The 12,460-nt window shown below is 37.4% G+C and overlaps 1 protein-coding gene across 2 annotated transcripts in view; it reads left to right on the forward strand.

The window, feature by feature from the left end:
* Positions 1–12,460, forward strand: part of LOC108144349 (putative polypeptide N-acetylgalactosaminyltransferase 9) — a 63,225-nt gene that overhangs the window by 1,326 nt on the left and 49,439 nt on the right. The window lies entirely within an intron of this gene.

The following is a 12,460-nucleotide window of genomic DNA, read 5'->3' on the forward strand; positions in this document are numbered from 1 at the left end:
CTTTCCTTGTTTTTTTTGGCACTCGCAAAGAAAAATCAATAAATTTCATTTGATTTTTATAGTCGCCTTCTGCTCTCCTAGCAGCTGTGCCTGTGTTTGTTTTTATACGTTTGTGTATTTGCGCTCGAGGAGAACCCTTGAATGGGCCCGCTTTGTTTTTGCCTTTGGCTTTGCCATGGCAGCACTTCACCCACCTCTTCAACTCCCACTGCCACTCTTTTAGTCTCGCTCCTCGACTGTCTGGCTGCGTGCGTTTTGCCGGTTTTTGTTTGGGTTTTTGCCTGAAAAACTCTCTGGCCTAGAATCACAGGCACAAAAAGCAAAAAGCCAGAATTTCCCCCTTTTGTTATTAATTATCAAAGACGGTCGTTAGTTAGACCCGCCTAGATTAGACAGTTGATTGTGGGATGAATTGGTGTCATGGCTGGAAAGAGGGGCTTCATTTATAGCCGTCTAATTAATATGAATTTTTATTATATTTTAGATTGTTAATTTTGGAATTAATAAGAACCAGTTCAGCTGGTCAAGTATTATTTTCAACTTGTTTGTGAGGCGACTGTCTTTGCAAGTTGCTCATGTGTAAAAAAAGATTAGATAAGATTAGATTGCTCCAGATATCTTTTGGGGGCGAATGTTATCTTTTGGTGGGGAAGACATCATTATGAAATATTTGGTTGTTTAAATAAAAATAATTACCTTCATCCGCTGTCTAGTTGAGCGCATTGCGTTAATAGGTTTATTAGCAAATAGATAATAATTGGCTAAAAGAAATAATGTTGAATGATTTATCTCTACAATTTTCAGTTTTTATTGGCTTACAATATAATAATTTGCAAAGAAAACATGTTTTAAAAGATTTATTATACGCGATGGCAAAGTCTTGCTTTCTAATGTCAAATTTATATGAGCAAAGATATGAGTGTGCGTTTGGACTGCATAATTTTTCCATTCGTTACATTTTAATATGCAGCAATTTTTAATTTTCTTGATAGAGCTATTTAAATTAAACCAACTCTCTGTGACAAGGGAAAATGTCATTTGTCTTAATGCCTGCGGAAACTCATTTTTTCCTATGGCATTTCCTCAGCTTATATTTCCATTTAGTATTTGCTTAATTTCATAAAATGTACCTTCATCGCTGTCACTTGTCGTTGGTTGCCTGTGACAACGACGAGGGCTGCGTTTAATTTCATTTACATTTCCATTAAAACGGGTTTTAGGTGAGAAAGAGACCTGGGTTCAGAGGTCTTTTCGGCTCTTTGGCTCGTTTGATGCTTGGTTGCATCATTAAGAAGCAGCAACGGCAATTAAATTTAATTATTTATGTCGACCACTGGCGTCAGGGTGAAGAAAAAAGGGTAAAGGTTGGGCCAAAGGCAAAGGTATGGATTTTGGTTGGGGGGGCCACCTGTGGTCAGGCGGCAAAAGTTGAAGCTGTTGCCATTTATGTTAATTTCGATGAATTAATCACTCCGCATATTAGCATGCCTTTTGACTGGGCTTACATCATGGCCCATTCTTTGTGCGCCATTCGTGTTAGTGCGGCATAAAGTTTTGGTATAATATCGAGCAGGTGCCAGCTAAAGTTTCGATTCTTCTCGTACGGCCTCCTCTTCTTTTGGATTTCGCACGTCTGCACGTTCTTTATTGGATATATACAAAAAAAAAAGAAGAAAGAGAACTAGGGAAGCACAGTTTAGTTTGCAGCAAAAACGAGCAAAAAACAGTTGTCAAAATGTGGTACATGGGAAAAAAAACATTATACAATATTCTTTGTCTTCGAGCTAGTTGCACGTTTTGGCGTCGGATCGAATTGCTTGCTGGTATCTAATGTACGGTATGTCGCAGGGATTGATGGGCGTTCTAAGGGGGCGAAGTACTCGAATCGGTAGTCAAACTGAACTATTCTGCAGCACGTTCAAGTTGTTGGGCGGTGCTGATAAACCCAACCTTAACCCAGTTTAAAGCACACTTGATAAGTTTGAGAGCGGATAGTTAAGAGTATCCAATTTAGACAGACGAGTGACAGGTTGTTGGAAATCGAGTTTGTGATATGGGGACACCTGCTTTTCAGGTATTTGATTTGTGTTTTGGTTTATTTATCAAATATAGGGTAAAGGGTACTTACTTAGTTTCCCTTTTTTGCTAATAGTTATTCTTTAACTAGTTTTTACTTGAAATAAAATTTATTTTATAGAATTACTCTCCAAACCAATTGTCCTATTGTTATTCTCTATTTTCCTTATAGTTTTCCTTTTCCCGTAATCTATTTACAGCTGACCTACTAATTTATCTCTCCGAGAAAGTTGCTCCTTGCTAGATTCCTTTAGCACAAAAGCTGTAGCGTAACTCCTTACTCTGAGAAAAACGAGATCTTTTGTCAAAACTTGCGTTGTTTTGGTCTTCTGCTGATTTCGGGTTTATTTTTCATGTTTTATGTTTTGTTTGTTTCTGGTTGGCCCCTTTATAATTCCGCTTCCTTTAGCTGATAACAATGCAGAACAAAACTTTTTAGCAGGCTTTTATACACTCCCCTCGCACGTTCACTTATTCAGTTTGGGGCAAGAGTGTGAGTACCTCAAATTTGCTGGAACATTTTGGCAACTGCTTTCAGCCGCTTTGCCTTTTTGGCTCTTTTATTGTTTGCAGCTCCTCTTCAAAGGAGTGCGGAAAGTCTGACGCGTAATTCATTACTTGTTGAGGGTTTGTTCTGGGGGCCTTAGTCTGGCTTTGTATTTGTGCTTACTTAGGCACATTCCCCTGGCCCTCCGACGGTTTGCGGAAGTTTCAGCTGAGATATCGCAGAAACTACTCGTATTTGCTGAGTTGCTCATATTTTGCTCTCCGCTGGACCATTCGCCTCTAATCTGTCGGCCTACGTCTTTCCTCCTCTAATTCCTCCGAAAGTCTGTTCATAATGTAAACAAAGCGAGCACAAAAATGTTTTAATGCGATAAGCAGTTTCTTAGATTGAATATATGAACATTTCCGTTCCTAGCGAAAGTGACCGTTTTACTCATTTATTGTTGAATAAAAAAGGTTTTTTGACCTTTTGGCGGAAAATCCCATAAATTAATAAGTAGCCGCAAGTGGTTCAGCATGGCGGAATGCTTATCCCACACTCTAAATTCCCTCAGGGCATTTCAGTAAACAGTGAAGCATTTGGCAGATACTCAGAGTTAAGACTTGAAAATACTTAGTAAGCCAAAAAACTTTTTGAAATATTTACTAAATTTAATGAACTTTAGTTAGTATCCCAAAAATATGAAGTTTTAAAGCCTTGAGCTCAAAAAGTATATTAATTATTTTAAAATAAGTATAAGCTGTATAATAAATTCGGCAAAGATTCACTTAAGTATCTGTTAGGCTCAACGCATAAATTTATCGGTTCGCATTTTGTATTCATAAGTTGCCGACGAGTATTCCCACAGCAGGATCCTGGGGCAATATACCCCAAGTGAATACAATGTTTAACCATTATGTCAGGCCCACATGCGAAGGCTTTCTTCATATATTCATAAAATTTCATACACATAAATTCGCCGACAGTTTACATTTAGGCATGTGGTATGGAGGAACCCTTTTGTTTATATGATAATGAGAGCTTCTGCGTCTCTGAGCGGGTTTCTGTTGATTTCTCCCAGACGATCTATTTCGCCTGGTTTTCAGCCTATTTTGGCCAGAATTCCTTGCCTGCCGTTGCCCTTCCCTTCCCGTTGGCCCCAAACCATGACATGTGGCGGCGGGCAACAAGCGGGCTGCTGGCCAATTTATGGCCATGGATACTATAAATTGTGGCCGGGCTATTGATTTGCTGTTGCCATTCTGCTGCTGCGTGTGCTGACAGTTGACAGTTGAGTTACAAGGTCATTAAGTGGGGTGGGAGAGGGTGAGGGTGAAGAGTGGGTGGCAGGAGAGTTGGGTTGCGAACCCCCGAACGTGAACCCGTTTGTGCGTCATGAGATACAAATGTATCTGTGTATCTATCGTATCTAACACAGTGCGTGTTTCTTTGCGCAATTACGCTTAATGTCCAAAGCGTGGATTCATTTCCGTTTTAAACAATCTTTTTTGTTTTGAGAGTTTTTTGATTGATTGATGGTTTTGGTTAGAGAGGCTGAAAGGTCACTGAGATGACTGGCGTTAATCCCTCATCTTTTGTTGCTGCTAAAGAAAAGGAATACACGAAGATGATCCCTGGAATTGAGTTGTTGTACCTTTTTGTATCCCACCGAGATACAAATCTCTTTGTGGCTTTTTTTGCCGCTGTTTCTGCTCTGTTTTCGGGCATTAGATTACCATTCCTGTTTTCGGGTCAATTAGTTTGTTTGGCCCACTGTTTGACACTTCGATAAGGCGCGAACTGGAAATGGAAATGGAAGTGGGTCGTCGGGGCCTGAAAATGCAATGTGAAAAGATGCGAACGCTTTCACCCAACTAGAGTGCAGAGATACAAGATACAAGATACACATACTGACAGCTACTTAATCGAAGTAGCCGCAGTCTAAAGAGAAATGCGCCGCTGATTTTTATGCATTTGCAGCTGACCAAAACCCAGACCCAGACTTAAGATTCGAAAACCAAGATGAGTCTCAGTTTTCAGGGCAGATGACTGCCGCATTCCACTCAAAAGAAGCTGCAGGCCCCAAAAAAATACACACACTCGTTCATGTGTAAGCCAAAGTCTGGTCTGAAGTACAGAGAAAAAAATGTGTACATTTAATGGATATTCTTTTGTTTATTATTACAAATTGATCATGTAAACTAGACGATTTTATATTGAACCAAAATTTAAAAAGTAATGGGCTTTTGGCCAGGCTTTGATTCTCTATACACATAATATTACATGTTAATTTAATCTCAATTTTTCCCGGTGTATATCTTTGTTTTTGGTGGATGCAGGAGAACCTGTTTGGTTTGGGATTTGGCTTCTTTTTTCCTCTCTTTTTTTTTCTTGTATGTTGAAAATTTACGAGTTTGGCGAATACCCAGCGAGAAGAATTCAATGAACTCGTCTTCTAAGTTGGCTTCTCCGTCTGCCGGGCTAAGTGGGCAGATCCCAGACATGGTCTTAGGCCATGTAAATGGGGGTTCTTAACAACCCACTGCCCCACCGCACCACCTCCCCACATCACCAAGTCCCAAACCCCAATCCACCCAGAAATTGCTTTCGAATTGGATTAGCTGCATAAAAAAGTTACTTTTGTAGGCCCACAAAACTTGTAGGCCGCATGTTGCAGTCGTGTTGATTTGTTGTTGCTGCTTGTCCCAACATTTGTCTTGTCATTGTTTTTACTTTTTACTTTTTACTTTTTATTTTTGTTTGTATAGTTTGTGTAGTTGCCATAGGCCGGGAGGATGGCCCGTTTTCGGAGTTGGTCCGACGGCAATTAGCTGCAGACTCTGCCCCACTTGCCCCATCATCTGTGACAAATCTGTGCTCCGGCCGCCCCACCCACTTACCGAAAGATATTTTTAATTGTGGACAACGCACAATTAGTCCTCAAGTTATAATTAAATGTAGCCAAAGCTGTGATGGCCACTAAGCGACACTAACAGTCGGGCATCTAAGTTTTAATTGCCGTCATTTGCTGAAGTGCCTGAAATGGCAGATGGGAGGAAATGAGTGGGGGAAATCACTATAAATACTTTTGTGCAAAAAGGAGAGTTTTGGCGTGCGATTTGAATGGGAATCAGCTGGTGGGGCTTCAGGCCATTGACAGTGGGAAGTTGTGCTTGCGAACGTTGATGAGAATATTCTTGAAATAGAAATGGAAATTTATGTTTACATTTAAATTTATCGAAAAAACTTTTAAATAATACATAAATGTAGGTAAAATTAAAAATTTTTAACCCAATCACCCAAAACAGCAATCAAAACTGAATTCTATAAGCATTACAAGTTCCTCAAAAGAGTCAGTTGACTCAAAATTTCACTTTAATATTCAATCAATGCCAAGCAAGTATTTCCTTTTGTTCCAAATGAAAAACATACACAGCAATATGTGGAAAATCGAAGCTGTTTAGTGTTGTTAATATCGAACAGCAGCCTTGTAGTTTATTTTTTATAGTCTGTATATTTTTCGCAGCAAATCATGTTTTATTCAACACCTTTAAAGATAATATTCAACTATTTTAATTGATTAAACAATAGGTTTTCGAAGCATTTAACTAGGAACATAAGAAAAATCAAAGGCAAAAACATCTTCAATTTATGGCAGCAGTGGCGGCAAAGGCAGCTCTAATGACTCAAGCTAACCTTCGGCAACAAATCATGGTTGTCAGAAGCGGCAGCAGAAAAATGAAAGATAAATATACAGAAATATAAAATACAAAAACAATGGCCAAAAGAAGATTTAATAAAACGCCACCGACACCGAAAGGCCAATCGAGAGAAACCTGTTGCAATTTCTTGAGTTTGCCTCCGACGGACGACGGGTTTTGTTTAGTTTATATTTTTTTCTGTGCTTTGTTTTATATACTAAACTACGGGTGGCTTTTGTTGCATTGCGGAGAGTTCTGCTGGCTCTTGTTCACAGTTTTTCCTCTGTTTTAGCATTAGGAGGCATGAATGTTCATTAAACCGTAACCGCAGCAGTAGCAGCAGCAGCAGGCCCAAGTTGTCAAGCTCTTGGGCTCACCTGAGCCGAACATTGCCGCAAATGCCAATGCAAATGCCTCAGGTGAGCTGAAGTCACCTGAGACGAGGAGAGCCATATCAGTGGCATTTAACCAGGAAGGTGCCAATGACGCTGATGGACAACGAAGATAGGTTGCCCTTTCAAAAGTATGAAGATGGTGGATGAAAAGATATAAGAACTTTTATGGCATTATAAAAGCAACGGCATGAAAGTTGTAAAAAAAAGTTACCATTAAAACCGAATATTTTGTTCCTTTAAAGTTTACCAGGAGATCTTATTAGAAGTTTTGTTTAAGAAATCACAGCATTTATATTACAGTATACATTTAATGTCTTAATAAAATTACCAAAATATATACAAAAATTGTTGAGTGTCTGAATGTTGTAGCTAAGTTTGTTTATAATTAGGCAAATTTTTTTCACACTTAGTATGGCCAGTACATTGTTTAGATAAGTTTGACGTATGTGTAGGAGTTTTGCTTTTAAAGAACTGACTTAAAGCCATTTTTACTAAATTTCACATACCCAAAATGGAGCAAACAAATTGGTTTTTCGCAAGCCTATTAAAATTGTGAGTTGTGTGTTGAAGTGAAAACAAATTTGCATTTATCTTTATGTCTCACAGCAAGTAACTAAAATTGTCATTAAATAAGTTCTAGTGCGGGCTTTGCCTTCAATAGCTGTTCCACTCGTCAGCAGTCCAATACAAAAAAAAGGCTTCAGTTTACAACTGTGAGCTAAAAAAAAGAAGGAAACAAGCCACTTTGAGAGAGTCAAACGCGCTTCTGGCCTTCAGGCATAAAACTTTACGTAGCCATGGGTGCTTGGGGTTTTTTTTCTACTCGTAACTTTTTACATTTGTGGCAAATGTTGCATCATCATTAATACAAAACGGTCGCAACAACACAACAGCACAATCGGTGATGATGTTTCGCTTGGTTTGAGTTTGTGGTTCCCCTTTTATAAAGTTGCCCCCTGCATTTCTATAGGCCACAATCTTGCCACTTCTTTCGCCCTCTTCATTTCGAATCGACACTTTCAAATGCAAATGCAGACGATAATGACAGCTTAGGCTTCTCCTTTTTTTCGTGTTCAACAACAGAAAAAAAAGTAGTGACTGACTTTTGAACATTACATTACAAAAAAATAGTTCCTTTTGATTTAAAAATACAAACACTCAAAACCCATTCACCTGTAATAAAAAATTGTTTGTGTAAGAGTACAGTGCTCTGAAATTTGGTCTATAAAAAATGAGAAATTAAATTTAAAGTCAAACTATTTCCATTTAAAATATATAAATTGTTTGCTGTGCCTGCCCTTAAGCTTTTGTGTTTGAAATGTTAATGGTTAATGCCGGGCCTATGCCTATGAAGGTGCAGTTCATGAGTCAGCCTAAACAGAAAATGTCAGTCTGATCAGAGAGCAGCAGTGGGTTAAACCTGAAAAAGTAACAGGCTGTACTCTCCAGCGACTGCAATTTATCACAGGTTGCAACAGAAAAATTTGTAAAATGCATTCAGGTGCCGCAAAATATTTAAAGCATGCCACCGGGGCCACCAGACTCGACTCTCCGACTTTAGTGAAGTCATTAAGCTGGAAGTTAGGTAACTCATCGGATGGTTCGCCGCCATGAGGCAATTTTCCGAGCCCTGCAGCAGCAGCCCCATCCAGCATTCAACAGCCAGCATTCAACAGCCAACAGCTGAAGCTGATTGAGCCGTAATTAGGCGGCTGCTTCATCGGATCTTGCCAGGTTTTTCACCATTTTTATATACTTCTTTTCCACTCGCGGTGTGTGTGTTGTGTGTTGCAAACTTAATTAGACGGAGCCGAGTTGTCAGTGGTTATGTGGGTCGCCTGGCAATCAACACCCGCAAAAATGTGTTACAGATATACGCAGATAAAAGTATAATTTGAAAACTCCCAGCAAAATGCAGTCGAAATTGACATGGACGGCCGCGAGTCATACTCGTGAAGTGGAATTCCAGGCACGTTGGAAATTAACCAAAAAGGTGTATGAGCGAGCGAGTATATATAAAGAAGAAAAGAACAGGGGGGCACAGAATAAAAACCATAACCGAATAAAGCGAAAACTGGGCACGGTCCAAAAGGTGTTGAGGTGACCAGCGACCAGCGACCGAAAGACCAGGTGAACAACCGTCTGATTGCCTTTTGGAGATCTTTACAGCTATTTACTTATGCCAGTCTCGCCCCCTCTCTTTCACTCTCTCCACAGCCGACTCTTTCTTTCATTTGTATTCCTAATTTCGGTGGCCGAAAGGCACCTGATTTTGTTTGGTGTTTTTTTTTCGTTTCTTCCAACATGTTGAGCACTCTAATTATATTTGTTGTTTTCCTTTCTGTTGATAAACAAAGAAAGTTTGTGGTAAATATAATTAAAACAACATCGCGGTGGGTGTAATATCTCGTGCTATTGCAATTAAGGTGTAACCAAGTGAAGCTGTAAATAAATTGAAATTAAATCATTATGAGTGCATATTTTACACCACAATGCAGGTCTAATTAGGAAATTAAGGTGGAATTAAGTGTTTAAAGAAGTTAACTATGCGTATGCACGAAAATAATTAGTTTCTTAGAAAATAAAGTTTATTTTATGTTAATAAGTGCTTTGTATGTAGGTATTTGATATCAACACCCGTGGGCGGAATTTCACAAAATCAAATCTTATCGCTCAACTGAAAAAATAGACTGTCAAAAATAAACATATTTGTCTAGTCTTTATGAACATTTACCATTAAGCAATACCCCTTATTAAAATACTTCTCCACTTAAATTGGCTAATCCTTTTAAACGATTTTCCTTGCATAACTTTTATCAACTTTGACGGAACATTTCCCATTCCAGCTTTCATAAGTCATGATTATATTTCTCTCATGTTTTCTTTTGAACTTTTGCTAATTTTGTTGTTTTGTTTGAAGTTATGTAAAGTTAATGCTCGCTCCATCAATGCTGGTAGCTCAGACTTTTGTTCATTCATATTTACGTTTTTTTGCCATCATCATCATCTGCCGCCATCGTCATCGTGTGTCTATCCGTTGGATCACTTTCACTGACGTTGGTTCCCCCCAAGGCTGTTTTTATACCCTTGCAGAGGGTATTATAATTTCAGTCAGAAGTTTGCAACGCAGTGAAGGAGACGTTTCCGACCCTATAAAGTATATATATTCTTGATCAGCATCACTAGTAGAGTCGATCTAGCCATGTCCGTCTGTCCGTCCGTCTGTCCGTCCGTCTGTCCGTCTGTCCGTCTGTCCGTCCGTTTATATGCAAACTAGTCTCTCAGTTTTAAAGCTATCTGCATGAAACTTTCCCAAAAGTTGTCATTCTATTGCAGGTAGTATATAAGTCGGAACGAGACGGATCGGACGACTATAGCATATAGCTCCCATAGGAACAATCGGAAAAATAAATGAAAAAAAATTATAACTTTGCTGTTTTTTAATTTTTTGTTTAGTTCTTCGACATATAGTAATGGTTAAATATTTCCGATTTACGGTTTAAATTTCATCAAAATCGGTCGACTATAGCATATAGCTCCCATAGGAACAATCGGAAAAATAATTGAAAAAAATTATAACTTTGCTGTTTTTTAATTTTTTGTTTAGTTCTTCGAGATATAGTAATGGTTAAATATTTCAGAATTATGTTTTAAATTTCATCAAAATCGGACGACTATAGCATATAGCTCCCATAGGAACAATCGGAAAAATAAATGAAAAACAAGAAAGAAAGCAAACTTCGGCAAGCCGAAGTTCATATACCCTTGCAGCTATTGCATGAATTAAATACTTTTGAAAACATTTAAATTATGATTTACTTGAGTATATGCTGAAAAACATTGAAACTATGATGATTTGCAGCTCAATTATTATATAGTTATTTTATATATTTTTATTATTTCTATGGGAGCTATATGATATAGACGTCCGATTTTGATAAAATTTAAACCATAATTCTGAAATAATTAAACATTGCTATATGTCGAAGAACTAAACAAAAAATTAAAAAACAGAAAAGTTATAATTTTTTTCATTTATTTTTCCGATTGTTCCTATGGGAGCTATATGCTATAGTCGTCCGATTTTGATGAAATTTAAAACATAATTCTGAAATATTTAACCATTACTATATCTCGAAGAACTAAACAAAAAATTAAAAAACAGCAAAGTTATAATTTTTTTCAATTATTTTTCCGATTGTTCCTATGGGAGCTATATGCTATAGTCGACCGATTTTGATGAAATTTAAACCGTAAATCGGAAATATTTAACCATTACTATATGTCGAAGAACTAAACAAAAAATTAAAAAACAGCAAAGTTATAATTTTTTTTCATTTATTTTTCCGATTGTTCCTATGGGAGCTATATGCTATAGTCGTCCGATCCGTCTCGTTCCGACTTATATACTACCTGCAATAGAATGACAACTTTTGGGAAAGTTTCATGCAGATAGCTTTAAAACTGAGAGACTAGTTTGCATATAAACGGACGGACAGACGGACAGACGGACAGACGGACAGACGGACAGACGGACGGACAGACGGACGGACAGACGGACATGGCTAGATCGACTCTACTAGTGATGCTGATCAAGAATATATATACTTTATAGGGTCGGAAACGTCTCCTTCAGTGCGTTGCAAACTTCTGACTGAAATTATAATACCCTCTGCAAGGGTATAAAAATTATAACTTTTCTGTTTTTTAATTTTTTGTTTAGTTCTTCGACATATAGCAATGTTTAATTATTTCAGAATTATGGTTTAAATTTTATCAAAATCGGACGTCTATATCATATAGCTCCCATAGAAATAATAAAAATATATAAAATAACTATATAATAATTGAGCTGCAAATCATCATAGTTTCAATGTTTTTCAGCATATACTCAAGTAAATCATAATTTAAATGTTTTCAAAAGTATTTAATTCATGCAATAGCTGCAAGGGTATATGAACTTCGGCTTGCCGAAGTTTGCTTTCTTTCTTGTTGTAGGTATTTTTAGTTTTTTTGCCATGTTGATATCAACAATGAACAAATGCGATAAATGTTTATTATATTTATTTAGGTCAATTTTTTTAACCCTGTTGCTAGCCATTCTTTTTGAAAATTGTGAGTTCTTTTGTATATATCTATTTTTCCGATGGGATGCACAAGAGCGATTGTGAAAATTCATTTGTAAAATTATTTTTGTCAATTTTTTGATATGCATAACTCTCCCTAAAAACAACAACGCAAGGAACGATGCAGAAAAAACTCGCTTTGCACAGCAGTTGCATGAATATAAATACGTAAATGTAAACATTTTTGGCAACGAATGGCCAAATATTTGTTAACAAAGTATGTATATGTGTGTATAATGAATGGAAAATGTAAAATGTACAAAAGGTATGAGGGGGAGGTGAAGAGCGAGATAAAGAATTGCGGCAAGGTGCAAATATTCTGTTTTGTTATCCGTAATGAATGTGGGCAAATAATTGCTGTATCGAGTGCATTGAATTTACAAGCATGTGAATGTATATCTCAATATTTGCAGTGTTTTTGCAAAGTATACTGCACGTGGCCCATCAGTCAGATTATTCTTTCGATTTTGCCTTCGATAGTGTGTCAAACTGTCAAGCTATTTTATGGAATTCTTTTTGTTATTGATACGACGCCAGAATTAGTTTTTAATTTTGTTTTTTTCTATTTGATTATAGAAAAGCGATAAGTCTGTGATTGGGCTATCGGCTAAAATTCAAGGCGTTTTAGTATTTTCAGTTTAAATATATCGCAGCAAAACAGAAAACTAGATAAAC

The sequence above is a fragment of the Drosophila elegans genome, unplaced genomic scaffold (genome assembly GCF_018152505.1).
Source record: "Drosophila elegans isolate 14027-0461.03 unplaced genomic scaffold, ASM1815250v1 contig_183, whole genome shotgun sequence".
NCBI classification, from domain to species: Eukaryota; Metazoa; Arthropoda; class Insecta; order Diptera; family Drosophilidae; genus Drosophila; species Drosophila elegans.